Source organism: Chiroxiphia lanceolata, chromosome 1 (genome assembly GCF_009829145.1).
Source record: "Chiroxiphia lanceolata isolate bChiLan1 chromosome 1, bChiLan1.pri, whole genome shotgun sequence".
Lineage (NCBI taxonomy): Eukaryota > Metazoa > Chordata > Aves > Passeriformes > Pipridae > Chiroxiphia > Chiroxiphia lanceolata.
The window spans coordinates 102,972,869-102,987,755 of NC_045637.1; the positions used below are offsets into that span (position 1 = coordinate 102,972,869).

Below are 14,887 nucleotides of genomic sequence, written 5' to 3' on the forward strand. Positions count from 1 at the left end.
CTATATGCCACACTTCACTCTGATCTGTGCCTGCAGTCTCAGATTCTCTTGACAGAAATACATGCAGCTATTTAAAGGTATGTTTGACTTATTCAATTTCATAACCAGGGAATATTGTTTTCCTCTCAAAATTCTGGATTTAAAACAGGAAATCCTAGCACTGAGAATAGGGAGATGACATGGAGAGAAATATCCAGTCTGGGACCAAAGCCTGCATCAGAAGGAAGCAACAGAGGCAACTCCAGGCATGAGAGGTAGTACAGGGAACAGGCATGAAGGAAGTTGCTGGACTAATGCATGGCTTATCCATGGTTGCATATATCCTTTCAGAGCCCTCCTTAAGAAGCAACACTTGACTCAAGCAACTCTTGCAACCTGGGCTCTGCTCGTCTCTCCATGCTTTGGCTCAGTCCCTACCGAAAGTCTCAGTCCCTGCCTACTCTCAGGAGCAGCCCCCCATAATGCACTCCCAATTCCAGTCAAAGCACTGCTTTATAATACAGCTCAGGGAAAGACAGAGGAGGAAGAAGACAATAAACATATTTGATGACTGATGTCTTAGACTAACTAGAGAATGTGCTTAAAGCAAGTTGTTTCATAAATGGCAGTGCTTTGCTGTTTGCTTTACCCCTCTTAGACTAGGTCATCGGCAATTCCTTTTCTCCATTTAATAGTGACATAACTAAGTGGCAAGGAGGAAGCTGTCTCACCTATCATAAAAACACAGTACACAGTAATCATAGGAGACTACTCTTCAAGACAAAGCCATGAACTCCACATTTAAGAATCTGCTGGGCTGTAAATCTGAAGAATGCATTTATTAGCAAAATCCTGGTTTTATAAGCAGCCAATCAAGACACATCTCCCTTCAGCACTCTACCAGATGTATGAATCATGAGCCCTGTAGAGCATCGCCATAAGATTTTGCTTTAGAAATAAAACTGTTTGTTCGACAGCAGAACATCTCAGTTCAGTCTTCTCTTTCTACAACTACTGCTTAGTCTCAGACCAGAATGAAACAGTTCTGCAATTATACATGCACTTAATGTCCTCTTAGTATCTATTACTGACCATCTTATTCAGTAAAAAGGCATAATGGTGAATTTCTAAGTCAGACGTCTGCTTGATTAGCCCCACTTTCAGTATCTGGCTACTTTGCAACAGTTGGCAGCTAAGTAAAACAGATCTAGTGCACAGTCAATCATACGGATTTTTTTGTTTTGCAGGGGTGGTGCTAGAGGTTTCCCAGATATCCCTTATTTCAAAGCAGGAAAAAACCACAATGGCCAGCTCTGTACCAAGCCACAAGTAAACAGATTTCAATGGTTCAAGGTTAAAATTGGCCTCCAGCTAGCTGCACAGACTTATCCCACAGGTATTAAACAGGAAACTTTTAAAGCTTAAAAATAGTTACAGTTATGTGACTTATCCTTGTAAAAGGATTTTTATCATGTACACGAAGACTAGAAGCTTTCCTCCTTTGAAATGTTTGTGTTTGATGCTTCCTCTATAGCACAGCAAGACTGTTTTTCTCTCGTGCATGGGCTGTGGGCTGAGTTTTGTTTTGCTATTTTGTTCTTTTTTTCTTTCACAAATCAAGCTGTCAGCAGCACGGGAAGTAATTCTGTAACTGGGACACGTAAGAGCTCTGTTTTGAGGCTGCACCGCTGTGCCCATAAAGTAACCCTTGGAAACAAGAGCACTTGAGAGTATCTCAGCACACAGTGAAAGGCTTTTCGCTATGGTTTATTTAGCTGAAAAGGAAAAACATAATTCAAGTAGAAAACTCCAGAGATCAGAGATGCTAGAAGTATGAGGTCTCTGCTGAGCTTCCTGCTACTGCAGGCCACAACCACTAAAGTGCACTGTGTCTGAATATTCACTTTTGTGGGGACAATGCTTTCTGGCTGGGAGATAAATCTAGTTTTCTTGGACTGATATGAAAGCTAAACAATAACATACGCTCCTCTCCTACTACCACAACCACTCCCAACACTAAAGGAGTCCAGTCCAATACCGAAGGGCCATGCTGTGCACAGCTGATTGCTACACGAATTCCTTTTGCCTGCTGCTAACTTCTTCCTCTGCTCCTTTACTCACTGGCTTGTACCACGGCTCATAGCTGTTCTCTCCACATTTCCAGACTTCATCCCCAGCAGATCCATCCCATCCGTCCCCAGATGCCACATCTAGCCACCACTTCCCAGGTGGCCCAGTTTACCTAACCTCAATCTCCTGCAGGGCCCTGGAGCCTATCTCCACCATCAGATACACTGTGTTTAAACAGGCCAGCTATGTAATTAGCAGTGCAGCTGCACAGCCACCAACCTGCCAGTAGCATGTGGCAGACCACTTCTTGGCAACTATTAATCATACATTGCATAAGAAACAGTCCCTTAATGCAGGCTAGTCTTTCCACTCCAGAATCACGTAAAGGACATAAAAGCTTTTGGCCATGCAGAAAAGTGAACAAAATGAGTGGTAATTAACTCTCATGACTACAAAGGCTAACAACTTCGGCACTTGCAAAGGGGATCAGAGGCAGCTGAGCTGAGAAAGAACTGTAGCAGAACAAGTATTTGCCTGGGAGCAAACACTGCCAGGGTGCTTATTTTAGAATGAATAGTCATGTTAGTTAACTAGAGCTAACTATTGAACAAATAGCTCACGTTACAGCATACCGAGCTACACTAGATGCATCCTTTAATCTACTGCCTGACAGACCTACTGCAGTGATTTTTTTTTTTTTTTCAGAAATTAAAAACCCCTTCATAGCTGATTCTGGTTTTTGGTACAGTACAGGTTAATGGAAACGAAACTTGCATGAAAGAGGAACCTAGTCACTGCAGCGTGAGATATTTACATTGAGCAAGAGCATGTGGTTTGCAAAGAAGGAGAAGAACCAAATTAGAAGTTTGCCTGTAAATCAACACGCATGACCGTTACCCCCCAACTCCTATCTCTGTCAGGACAGGCAGGTTTTGGTGCCTACCTGTCCTTGACGTTTCTGACCTTCTAACACAACTGCAGCCTCTAGGCATCGGGACTAGGCCTGCTGCTCAGCAGCATACTATGCAGCCTGCCACACCCTTCGTGCCACTTACTTAAAATACCAGCACGGCCACCGATTATGACTCCCATGGTTTTCAAGAAGTAGAGGAGGAGAGCTGGCGTTTTGGGAATGCTTTTTAAGGCAGCCAAAATTCATCCTGAAAATTATAAGTAAAATGTGTTCTGATTATCACTATGAAAGTAAACACATCTCATCTGGAAACACACATGAATTGAGGAGCAAAAGTTTCTTTTTTATATGAACTGCTTTACACTGGTCATAAACTAAGGGATTTGACAGGGATTAAAGATTCACTTGTCAGCTGCTATGTCCTTTAATAAGCTCCTGAACATCTATACCGACAGAAGCAGCATATTCCCAATTTAGCAAATCAGGCTATCTCTGTCGAGGTTTCACAGTAGCACTGAAGACCTGGAGAAAGTATTGAATGCAGTGACTCTTCTGCCCCCTTCAGGGACATCACCTAATAAAGAGATTTTCTTCAAATCCAGCTTTTGTGGAATGGACAATAAAAGTACAACTTAATTTCCAGAAGCTGCATAAAGTGTGTGTGGCTCTCCAAGTTCTGCTGAGGAGAAATTCACATACCAAAACCTCATGTTGTACTCTGCTATGTCCTGGTTTTGTATCTCCTGTTCTAGTTCAGGTCCACAGTAAACTTCCCCACTTACATTCAATCACAACTTCACAACCATGCCACAACTTGGTAGGGATGGCCTTGTTTGTAAAGCACTTGACAACATTTAGGGGACCTCTGCCACAGGCAGATGCCGACTGTTTAACCCAGCCAAACCATCTTAACTCCTGTTTTTGCACTCTCACCTGTAATATAGAGATGATAAAATTCTTTGACCTTTCCAGCTAAATATTATTCTACTTTTTAAATGGTATACTCCTTAGGACAGAGGGTCAACCACATACTTACCCAGAGCCAAGCACAAATCACTCTTTGCTATAATTCTTTGGCATCTGTGGGTAAAAATCAGCCCTTAAGATGTTAACCAGCTTTTGTTTAACCACATTTTTAGAGTTCAAACCAACTGCAAAACAGATCAGGCAGATTCTCAGCTTGGGCCCTTAGGTTTACCTAGTTTCCATCTTCCTGTCTTTCTATGCTCTGGGCAATTCCAGGCAAGTCTCTTGCTGGTCTCTTACACTTGTTTTGTGCCATCTTCCGCTACTGGAGCCATGCAAGGAACCGTAATAACAATACTAACTGCTCAGCTTTGACAGGACATAGCTATTTTTACTGGATTACTTTTCTGGCACAGCACTTAATGCACCAAATGATTTGACACCTGTAATTTTATACTTGGAATAACACAAGGCATTCATACTTCTTTTGTAATGTAAGATAAAAGCAAACACTACATATGTTCTCATTCCAGGGCTGCTGTCTGGCAGCTATTTGCCCAAGAAGAAAAAAGCACTGTTACATTACAGAATACGTGGAAAAGTAAGAGCTATGGAAAAGAAATCATTAAAGAGCTAACTTATTCCCCTGCTAGCACTAGACTGTTCCCTGCAGCATGTTTCAGAGTGTTTTGTCCAGTCTGGTTTTACAAGTTTCACGTTACTTTCATTTATATATTTAATGCAGCACTGAGTCCAATGTGGTTTGGTGCTGCTTATTTTCGTTGTCTTTCAACTAGAAGACTCAGTGCTAGACCAGCTGTTCATATAGAGTCAGCTCCAAAACTACTGAAAAAATAGCTGGACTCTTTCCACTGACTTCAACAGGCTTTGGATCAGGCTCAGGAAAAGACGACGAATACATTTCATGTAAGACTAAGCAGGTTACAGTCAGCAAAGTATAAAGAGGATTAGCTGTGTACAATCCTAAGGCACATTACTCTGCATGCTGAAACAACTGGCTAACACACTTTCACTTTCATGGAGAGACAGGCCAGATTTGTTCCTGGTGCTTTGCCGCTAAGTCAACGTTACCATGCCAGGAACGAGTGTGATCTGGAATCTGCCCAGTTAGCATCATTACAACTGGAATTTTCCTAAACCAGAGGTGAGAAAATTTATTTTCTAAAAATGCAAAACCAAGAAGCAAGTCATAGAATTATACAATGGAAAAAACCTTAAAGATCATCTAGTTCCAAATCCCCTGCCATGGGCTTTCTGCTTTTCAATTAAGTTTAGGTCTTTAGGCTAGAGACCCTATGGAACAGGTAACAGGACAAAGACAATGGGTTTGGTCTCTTTAATCTGCCAGGGAAAGATGGATTCTCTTTTTCTTCAGAACCTAAAATGGGTCATATTTGGCTTAAAACTCATACATTTCGACCTTTCTGTCATCAAAATATATGGGCAGACACAAACCACTAATTTGTGCGTTTTTTGACAGAGCACTGATACTACAACACACTCCCACTGCGTCTGCTTCGAGTGTATGACTTTGGAAAGCTAGAATGCCTTTTATCAGGAATTATTTTATCAGTGGGGGATTCATTCTGAACAACACAATCAAATGAAGATGGTGGTGTGCAGTTATTTTTCCCACCCTTTCGAAGTTCACAGTCAAACATGTCAGAGTAAGTGATGTTCTCAGCCACTGAGAATGCTTTAATCAACAAGCCTTTTTTTCCCTCCTCCCTCTGTTCCCTAGGGACAGAGGACTTCGTGGCACTGCTTTGTTGTACAATGTGTACAGTTATAACCTACGCTGAAAGTATGCCATTAATGAACTAACGCTGGGTGTTGTGTGTGTCAAGCAGATGAGAATGTTCTTTTGATCTTCTGAGCTCCACCACTGTGGCAGATGGATGTCTAAATTGCTTTATTAATGCACTGAAGTATTCCATCATTTCTCAAACAATACTGAAGGAATAATCAGAATTTCATTGAGGTGTGATATTCTGCTCTTCCAGTTCAAATCTAGCTGGATGTTAGGCAGTAGGGAAAAAACTGTTTATTTATTTGTTTGTTTGTTTATTAATTTTCCAGGGGGTTTGGAGGAACATATCATGTGCTTGACTCTCTCTGAAGCAGCTAACAAAGCTTCTCAAATTTCTGTTTCGTTTCAAAGCAGTTTCCTCACAATAGAGGAGCTGTATTTAGCTTTAGGTACAATTTTGAAAGTAGTTCAAATGAGAAAGACAACAGATTCAAAGCTTTCTTTGAGGATAATGTAGAATCTGAAAAAGCATGTTTAAAAAGCATAGAGGTATCTGAACATGATGATAGCAATGGTTTTATTCCCCAACATATAAATAACAGTGGAAGACCAAATAACCCAACTGGTTTGAGGCCACAGAAACATATTAAAGAAAGCTTATATGCAATTGCCTGTAGGAAAATGATGTAGAAAATCCTTGACAACTCTTCCAAATATATGATTCTAATGTGGTGTTGTGACAAAAACTGTGAATCCACCCAAATTTTCCCAGATTGAATGACACAGCTATAAATGACAAGGAGGAGAGGAAAAAGATGCACTGTAGGGCCTCTGTTCTGTAAAAGAAACTACCACTTCACAGGTAGCTAAGCTGATCTAACAAGCCACTTGCAAAAGTGAGAGGTCAAGTCTCTCAATCTCTTTCCCAGCCTCCCAACTGCACTTGCAACAGCTCCGGTACTTCTCTGATCATAGAATCATAGAACGGTTTGGGTTGGAAGGGACCTTAAAGAACATCTAGCTCCAACCCCCCTGCCATGGGCAGTAATGCCACACACTAGATCAGGATGCTCAAGCCCTATCCAAAATGGCCTTGAACACTTTCAGGGATGGGACTCCACAGCTTCTCTGGGCAATGTGTTCCAATGTCTCAACACCCTCACAGTAGAAAATTTCTTTTAATATCTAATGTAAACCTATTGTCTTTTAGTTTAAAACAATTTCCCCTTGTCCTATCCATAGGCCCTTGTAAAAAGTCTCTCTCCAGCTTTTTTAGGTCCCCTTCAGATACCTGAAGACTGCTCTAAGGTCTCCCCAGAGCCTTCTCTTCTCCAGGCTGAACAGCCCCAACTCTCTCAGCCTGTCTTCATAGGAGAGGTGGTCCAGCCCTCTGAGCATCTTTGTGGCCTCCTCTGGATTTTTTCTAACAGGTCCATGTCCTTCTTATGTTGGGGGCCCTGGGGCCGGACAAAGTACTCCAGGTGGGGGCTCACGAGAGCAGAGTAAAGAGGTAGAATCACCTCCCTTGACCTGCTGGCCTTGCTGCTTTGGATGTAGCCAGGACACGACTGGATTTCTGGGCTGTGAGCGCACACTGCCGGGTTGTGTCAAGCTTCTCATCAACCAATACCCCCAAGTCCTTCTCTTCAGAGCTGCTCTCAATCCATTCTCTGCCCAGCCTGTACTGGTGCTTGGGATTGCCCCAACCCAGGTGCAGCACCTTGCACTTGGCCTTGTTCAACTTCCCAAGGTTCACGTGGGCCCAGCTCTCAAGCCTGTCCAGGTCCCTCTGGATGGCATTCCTTCCCTCCAGTGTGTCAACCACACCACACAGCTTGGTATCACTGGCAAATTTGCTGATCCTTTATCTTAAATCATTTAGTTATATGATTTACCTCACTATTCCAGGGAAAGCTATCCACCTTTCTGCTATTTTTCTTCCAGGCTAATAGGTCACAGTGGCTAATGGAGGGATCCAACACATGCCAGAACCAGTGCAAAGTAAGCAGCAGGATGACCAAGAGCAAGGACGCCTGGGAGAGCAAAGGACTGGGGACTACAAACTGAAGTTGCCTGAGGGTGAAAGCACTCTCTTAGTGCAAGGACTTGTTATTAAAAGGGAAGGGGGTATCGAAGGGAGAAGTGGAACAAGTAAGGGTCCTGTTGCTTTAGTGGAGGAGTGCGTATATCACGGTGCCAACTAGAGCCGTAGGAATCCCATATGTCTGCAGAGGATTTCATGGGCAGAAAAAACAATGTGTGTACGCAGCGGCTGCAGTACACCCAGGAGCAAGGGATGTACAGTCTATATGCAAATAACTGTGTAGTTCCCCCATAAAAGCATGGGGCCAACTGCACAGTCTTAGTAGCTGTACAATATATCTACATCAAGTCTGCTGCTTCTGATGTTTTGAACTTCATATGCATGGCTGGACAGCACAGCACACACACAGAGCTGCTCCTGCTGGGGCCTTCATGTTCTGTAACTGCAGGAAATGCTCACAGGCATGCAGCAACTAGTTCAGAAGTGTCTGCTCCCTACAGCTACCAGATATCTGGAAAGCCCAGATGAATTTATGAAGTCCTCAAAATCTGCCTAAACGTGATTTTCAGGTGGAAAGAGTAAATGTGACTGCGAAAAGGAAGCCTGCAGCATCCAGGAAGTCCTTTGCTACCTGTAGAAAAGCAAACATAGGACAACAAAAGTTTAGGAATGCCTGTTCTGATGAACTGAAGGCAGGGCTGGAGCTCAAGACTCAAATTCTTCTTCACCTGTCTTCTCTACTGACTTGATTTACCACAATTGTATTTTACAACAAATTTGAGAGGACATGCTTTCATGTAGTGGAAATATGAGAGGTGTCTTGCAGTTCAGCTTCACAAATGTTCCTGTTACTGAGGCCATTACAAAAGCCATGTAAGAAACTTACTTCAGGTCTAGACACCTGTGAAGAAAACAACTGTAAACAAATAGGAGGCTATGCGCTAATGTGAGAATTCACCTTTCTCTCTCCTGTATATGGCGCTGGCTTGTAAAATTAATTATTTACATACCTCACAGAGATGCAATATTTAATTAATATTTGTTAAGTGCTTTGAAATTCTGATGGAAGACATCATACTATTGTGCATTATGATTAATACAGTGTAAAAGTGATGCCAATGGTGTTGCTCAAGCACAACGCTGAAAGGATATCTCCTCAGTTTCTGATTTAAAAGGGGAATTAGGAAAGCATTTTAAAACTCAGCCTAAAGAAAAAGGGAGAACTGGGGAGGAGAGGAGCTAAAACAGTTTTCAGAGGAATTTACTGTGCAGTGTGCATTAACTCCTGCAAAGTTACAGTGTAGGCACCTACAGCAAAATCCTGGCTCCAGTCAAGTACATGGAAAATATTTCACTAACTTCACTGAGGTGAAGATTGTTAGCTTTTGTCATAATTTCCAGCAGATGCATCCCATACACAGGTTTGCAACTTTGAACAGTTGCTTGTTTATAGTTTAGGTTTAGGAAATAACCTCATCAAGCCAGGGCATGCTCACCATGTAAAAGCAATGGCTCAGCTTCTAATCTGAGCTACTACATCCCACACTTGGAGTAAATCTTTCCATTCTGTTAAAGAATTTGGACCTGAGCTACCTATTTAAGTTGGTGGCAAAACTTCAATTAAATGGAAGCAGTGTGGAGATCACCACAGATTTTGTAATAAACATGGGAAGCAAACATCCTGTGTTTAACAGTGGTTGTAACTCATATGCACCCCTGGAATTCAACTCATTTTCTTAGAAGCCTGTGGAATTCATAATTAATTCCTGACTGGAGAGAAAAAAAAAGTAACAGAAACTCAGACAATTTATTTTTTTAAGCATTCATCCTTCATACCTAGCAGGATTAAGATTGGAGAAACATGTTCCTCACCACTTCTGGGTAAGGCAGACTTAAAGAGTACACTTTTCAACTGAAAGCTTTGGACCTGTGAGGCTTAAAGGAGAAAGGTTAAAAAGACAAGCAGGTGAGAGGCAGCAAAATTCGAAAGAAAGTACCTGGGAGCTTCTAATATTAAGAAGAATCACTATACAGCAGGAGTCTACAGCTACTTTAGGTAGGAAACTAAGTGGAAAATTTTGAAGGATACAAGTTTCAATACATTTTTATTTTTTAAAAGGATTGAAGACTGTTATGTGGTGTATATGGGACTCTTGGTAAGCTATTAATGTTTCTTTTCCAAGTGGTGCGTGATGACTTCCATCCTCTTAATGGACTCCTATACAACACAGGGAATAGTATTATTGTTCTAAACCAGCTCTTAAGGTGAGCTTTCTAACTATGCTACATGTAGAAATCTTGTACTACAGCAAAACCAGCACTTCTAGAGCAGTTTTGTGTCCATGCAATTGCTAGACCTAATGTAACAATGAAGTTGCACATGGCAACTTTCCCTTTTGCTTCTGCTACTGTGCTGTATGTTTTTAACTGTAGTGCAGGCTATGAAGCATGTAGGCTTTTAGTTTTCTCTCTCAGTGCTCGTACAGCTGTGTCCACAAATGTATATATCCAGTAAAATACCCAAGGAAATGTTCCTGGATGCCAGGATTAAACTTAGATAGCTGCAGCTCTAATAACTCACGTGCTTTCTATTTAACAGAGAATTTTCATAAACTTCTTGCAGCAGCTCACATTGTAGCTCTAAGTGCTGACAGTTGCTTTCCCATCCTAGTGGAATAAGCAACATCATTTTTCCATCTAAACTCAGTAGTCAAAATGGGTTGGTGTATGAACTACATCATGTTGCAGCTCTCTGGATCCCAACGACAGATGATATTAAGAGACCAAGGAAAAAAATTCAAGTCTAAAGCTTTTATTGACTGAAAGTTAAATGCTTAAGTCACGTGAAAACAGTGCTGTGTCACTCATTTACGCAGATAGGCTGTGTCTCCTTCCTCAGAATGCTCATTAATAACATACTTACTGGACAACCAGATCCATTAAACATGGAAAGTGTTTCTTTGAAATCTGTCTTTATTATGGCTGGAGAAAATGGTGGGCAGGAAGTACAGAGGAAAAATCATTCCATCTTGCTTGGCAAGGGTACTTTCAGGGAAGGCCACTGAAGAGATGCTAACTATGTGTTTTGGAGGACTCTTAATTTTGTGGAGGGATCAGAAGAAAATGATACCAGAGATCAGAGTACTTAGTGATGTCTGCACTGAGCTGACAGGACATGAAGGACTTTTTAAGACAATACTGTTCCTTGTTTTAAGACCTCAGGAAAAAACCACCTTCCTGCTAAATAAGGAATTTTATTACTCGTTTGCCTCGCTGGGTGTCCATCTACATTATCCTTGACTTTTTACCTGGCCAGGTCTGCCTTTCTCCTACTGGCTTATACTATTTTCCCCAGTAGGCTAAAGAGCAGCCCAGAAGCAATCTCTAAAAAACCACACCTGTATGGAAAGTATCTGAATTGACTCTAAACCCACCTAATCAATCCTAATCACTCTTAACTGACATGCTTTCCAGAGTAAGTTCTCTAACCTTTTAACTTATGTTTCTGTGCCTGGTTTTAATGTTAAAACTACTTTCATGGTTCTCTTATGCCATGAACAGGACACAAATCCGTTAATTTAAGTCTCTGGCAAGACTTGTATTCCTTCTACCCATAGCCTGCCAAAGCAAACTCTATTTAGGCAGTTTAGTCACTCTGTATCTGCAAAAGTCTTTGCATTCTGAGTATCTTCCTATTTTCTCCTACCTCCTAAGTACCCTACATACATTTCCCAGCCTCAGGGTGAATGATTTCTCATGTTACATTAAAATGAATGTTGTTCAGATGACCATGTCTTTTCAAGTAGTCTAGACCTTGGTGTACCACCCTGTGTTTACACCTTCAATTTGTGGTGTTCACCAACACCACCTAAGCAGTTGTAGAGGCTCTTGTAGACTGTTAAAAGATGGAAAAGCACGAGTGCAAGGTCTCTGGGACTGTGCTAGACTTCTGCTGGCTCAAACTTCCCTATGGATATTCCCATTTCTTATGGGTCTTCCTTCTGAGGAAGTTCAATACATCAATTTTAAATTATTGTAATGCTAGACTGGATTTTTATAATTAATGCTGGCTATATCTGTATCTGCTCTGAAAATCAAAATACCCGATGGTGAGGGTTGTGTTGCCACTACGTAGGTTGTGTGTGTGGTTTGTTTAGGGTAGCTCAGGCCTATTCTCATGGACTTTCCCACCTACGAGTTGTGGAGGGAGTTAGGCATTCACCCGTGGTGCGGCCCCTGATGATCTATCTGAAACCTCATGTTCAAGTCAAAGTGCAGTACATGGAGACAATCTGCTTCAAACCCATGCTCTGGGCTCTAACTCATTTAACAGCATCAAAGTGAGAATCTGCACTAGTGCTGGAGCATAGATCAACACTTGTCAGACAGTCTGGGAGATTACTGTTGCCATTAATGAACTTAATCCGCATCTGGAGAAGGCACACAGGGATGGGGAAGATTTTTATCTCTTTGTTAGTTAATGGGAGAAGCTTACAAAGCCAATGTTCAAAGCAGATACAGCTATAGATATGAAAAAAGAAAACATTCTCTGTTCACGTGCCTCCAGTTTGATCTACAAGACATCTAAAAATACGATGGCAGAATACATTTTGATGTACGGGATAATTGGGCTTACTATGTTTAGTAGAGTGATCAAATTAATATCAGAATTGACTTTTTATTTGGTGTAAGGAGGTGTAAGAAAGGCAACACAAAATCCTTATTATCTGCTGTGTACTGAGGATACGCAGAGTACTCTGACACAGCCCTGAAAACAGGGAATATTTCAGCTGGTGGGATGCTATGCAATCACTTAATGAAAATACATGAATACCAAGAAAAGCATATTACTCTGCCCTGGTGGAGGGGGGCTGAGGGGGTTAAACACAAGTGTTATTAATGCTGTGGACTTATTGAAAAAACACCACTACACCAGACAAAAGTATTCTGTCACTTAAGATATTCTAATACCAGAAAGCACCTGTGAAACCTGCTGAAAGGCAAATGTCAGTATAAAGTAGCTGGTGATGCTTTTCAAATTGCTCACAACAGGAAAAAGACTAAGAAGCAATGTTGAACTGATAACTGGAACAGTGTTAGTAAAATTTCGAGTTTTCTTGTGTATCGGGTAACTTTTCAGAAGCACACTCTGAAGGAGTTTCTATTCCTTAGAAGATGATGAGTAGAAAAAAGTAAGACTACATCTTCAAGAGCTTAGCTCCCATACTAGTTTGATGGTCACATAACTGCTCCCTCCAGAAACTAAGAAACAATACAGCCTTTTTCTGGAACCTTTTCAGTTACGTAAAATCACAGCTCAAAACTGTAGACTGAGTCACTAACAGCATTACAGACAAATAGAAAAATTCAGCTAAGTCCATTTTTTCCCTCTCCCCTCCCACTTGCTTGAATATGCAAACATTTCAAGATCAAGTGTTCGCACAGATAAGTTGTTGACTTCTGTTTCTGTGGCACTTGTATAGGTGGGAGCTGGACAAGCAGTGAGGTCGATGTACAAAAGAAGGCTAGAGCTGATGCAGCCAGCCTTCAGATATGCACCTAGAGCTCTCCTCTAATTCTCAGAACAACCACAAGTTGGGTTGCCACCAAACTGTCCCCAGAGATGCTCTAAGGCCCGTGCTGCTGACTAGGTAAGGCAGGACAGGCAAATAAGGGAAACTGCTGTGCCATAACAACGCTCACACGGACCTATGCTGTATAATAGGTAAGTTGCATTCACCTGTGCTGGTTAAATTGTGTAGGTATAAAAGAAAGGCCAAGTGCCCTAACAGCCATGCTGCTTGGGAGGGCATGTGTGGCCTCATCTCTTTGTGTGAGTGCCAACTCTAAAGGTGCCTTAAGTATAGTGAAAACAACCCCCAGCATCAGCTCTTCTTCCTGCTTGATTTTATGTTGTGGTCACAGCTGCGTAGGTAAGGATGTTATTTTGCTTCTCTGGCATTAAGGCGAAACCCAGAAGTTTGTATTAGAAAAGTGGCCTGGAAAGTACTGCACTAACAGACATGCAAAGCCTCTGACTTCTGGGGAATAGCCAGCTTTGAAGCAAAATATGCTCAGCAATAATCCATGCACACTTCATTAATTTCAGAACTGCAGCAGCAAAGTAGTACTTAGAAAAAGCTGTAAGACAGTAATGAAGGGTTTGGGGGTTATTTTTATTTTTAATCCCAAAAGCTCCTTATCTCCATTCTCCATGTTTTTTCATTCAATTTACAGTAGTCTAAATTAAAGCTCATCCAACAAAAAGTGACACATTAAGTTTGACTAACCTCTTCACCCCCCTCTTGATGAGAATCCTTTCTTCCTCAAGGGAAGAAATGAAACAACTTTACAAGAGCTACATTGCTTGTTTAAGATAACTTTTCTTTGCACTTTGTGTTTAATGGAATTTGGCTGATCTGGGATATTTTAGCACTTTCAATAATTAAGTTGATATAGTGAGGGCAGCAGTTTTTGTCAAGTCTTAACGAACACAAAAGGGTCTATAGGTACCAAGCTGCCAGAAAGGCAGTATTTTGTTATCTGTCAACATGCATGCATCTTTCTCTACCACACCCCTAGTCAAGTTTGAGAACCCCTTAACATTGGCTACTGCATGATATGAAACATCAGTCACTGCTCAAATTTGAGTCAAAGCTTAGACTCAAAACAAAGAGTAGTTGCAGTCCAACACTGCTTCCAAGTGCAGCTGTGAGTTGCTGCTGCATGGGGGACACTCGTGCCCCTTTTCCCTCCCTTCTGCTGGCCTGTGTAGCTGCAGTGTATGCCATGTCCAGAAAGCTGTGATGCACTGGAAAAACCAACGTTCAAAAATTCAGTTGATCCCTAAACCTGCTACAAGAAGTACAGCACGATGTTCAGCTGGGCAGTGGAATAGGGCCATCTTGCTGTCACAGCCTGCTATTACTCCAGCCTGTGAGACTGGATTAAGGAGGAGGCTTTTTTGGTTGGTTGGTTGAGCACTTCAGTTTATCAAAACCTGGCTCTAACAGAAGCAATCCAACCCACTCTTATATCTCATGCTCTCTTCTTGCACTTTAAGAGTTCATGTGAATGAACAGAAAGTAACTGAGTCAAAACCAGCTAGGCTGAGAAGCAGGAGGAACCAAAAAGAAGGGATAGG

The 14,887-nt window shown here is 41.7% G+C and overlaps 1 protein-coding gene across 2 annotated transcripts in view; it reads right to left on the bottom strand.

Moving 5' to 3' along the window:
- The window catches only part of LOC116783801 (cytochrome c oxidase assembly factor 1 homolog), a 53,980-nt gene that overhangs the window by 37,978 nt on the left and 1,115 nt on the right, over positions 1 to 14,887 (bottom strand). The window lies entirely within an intron of this gene.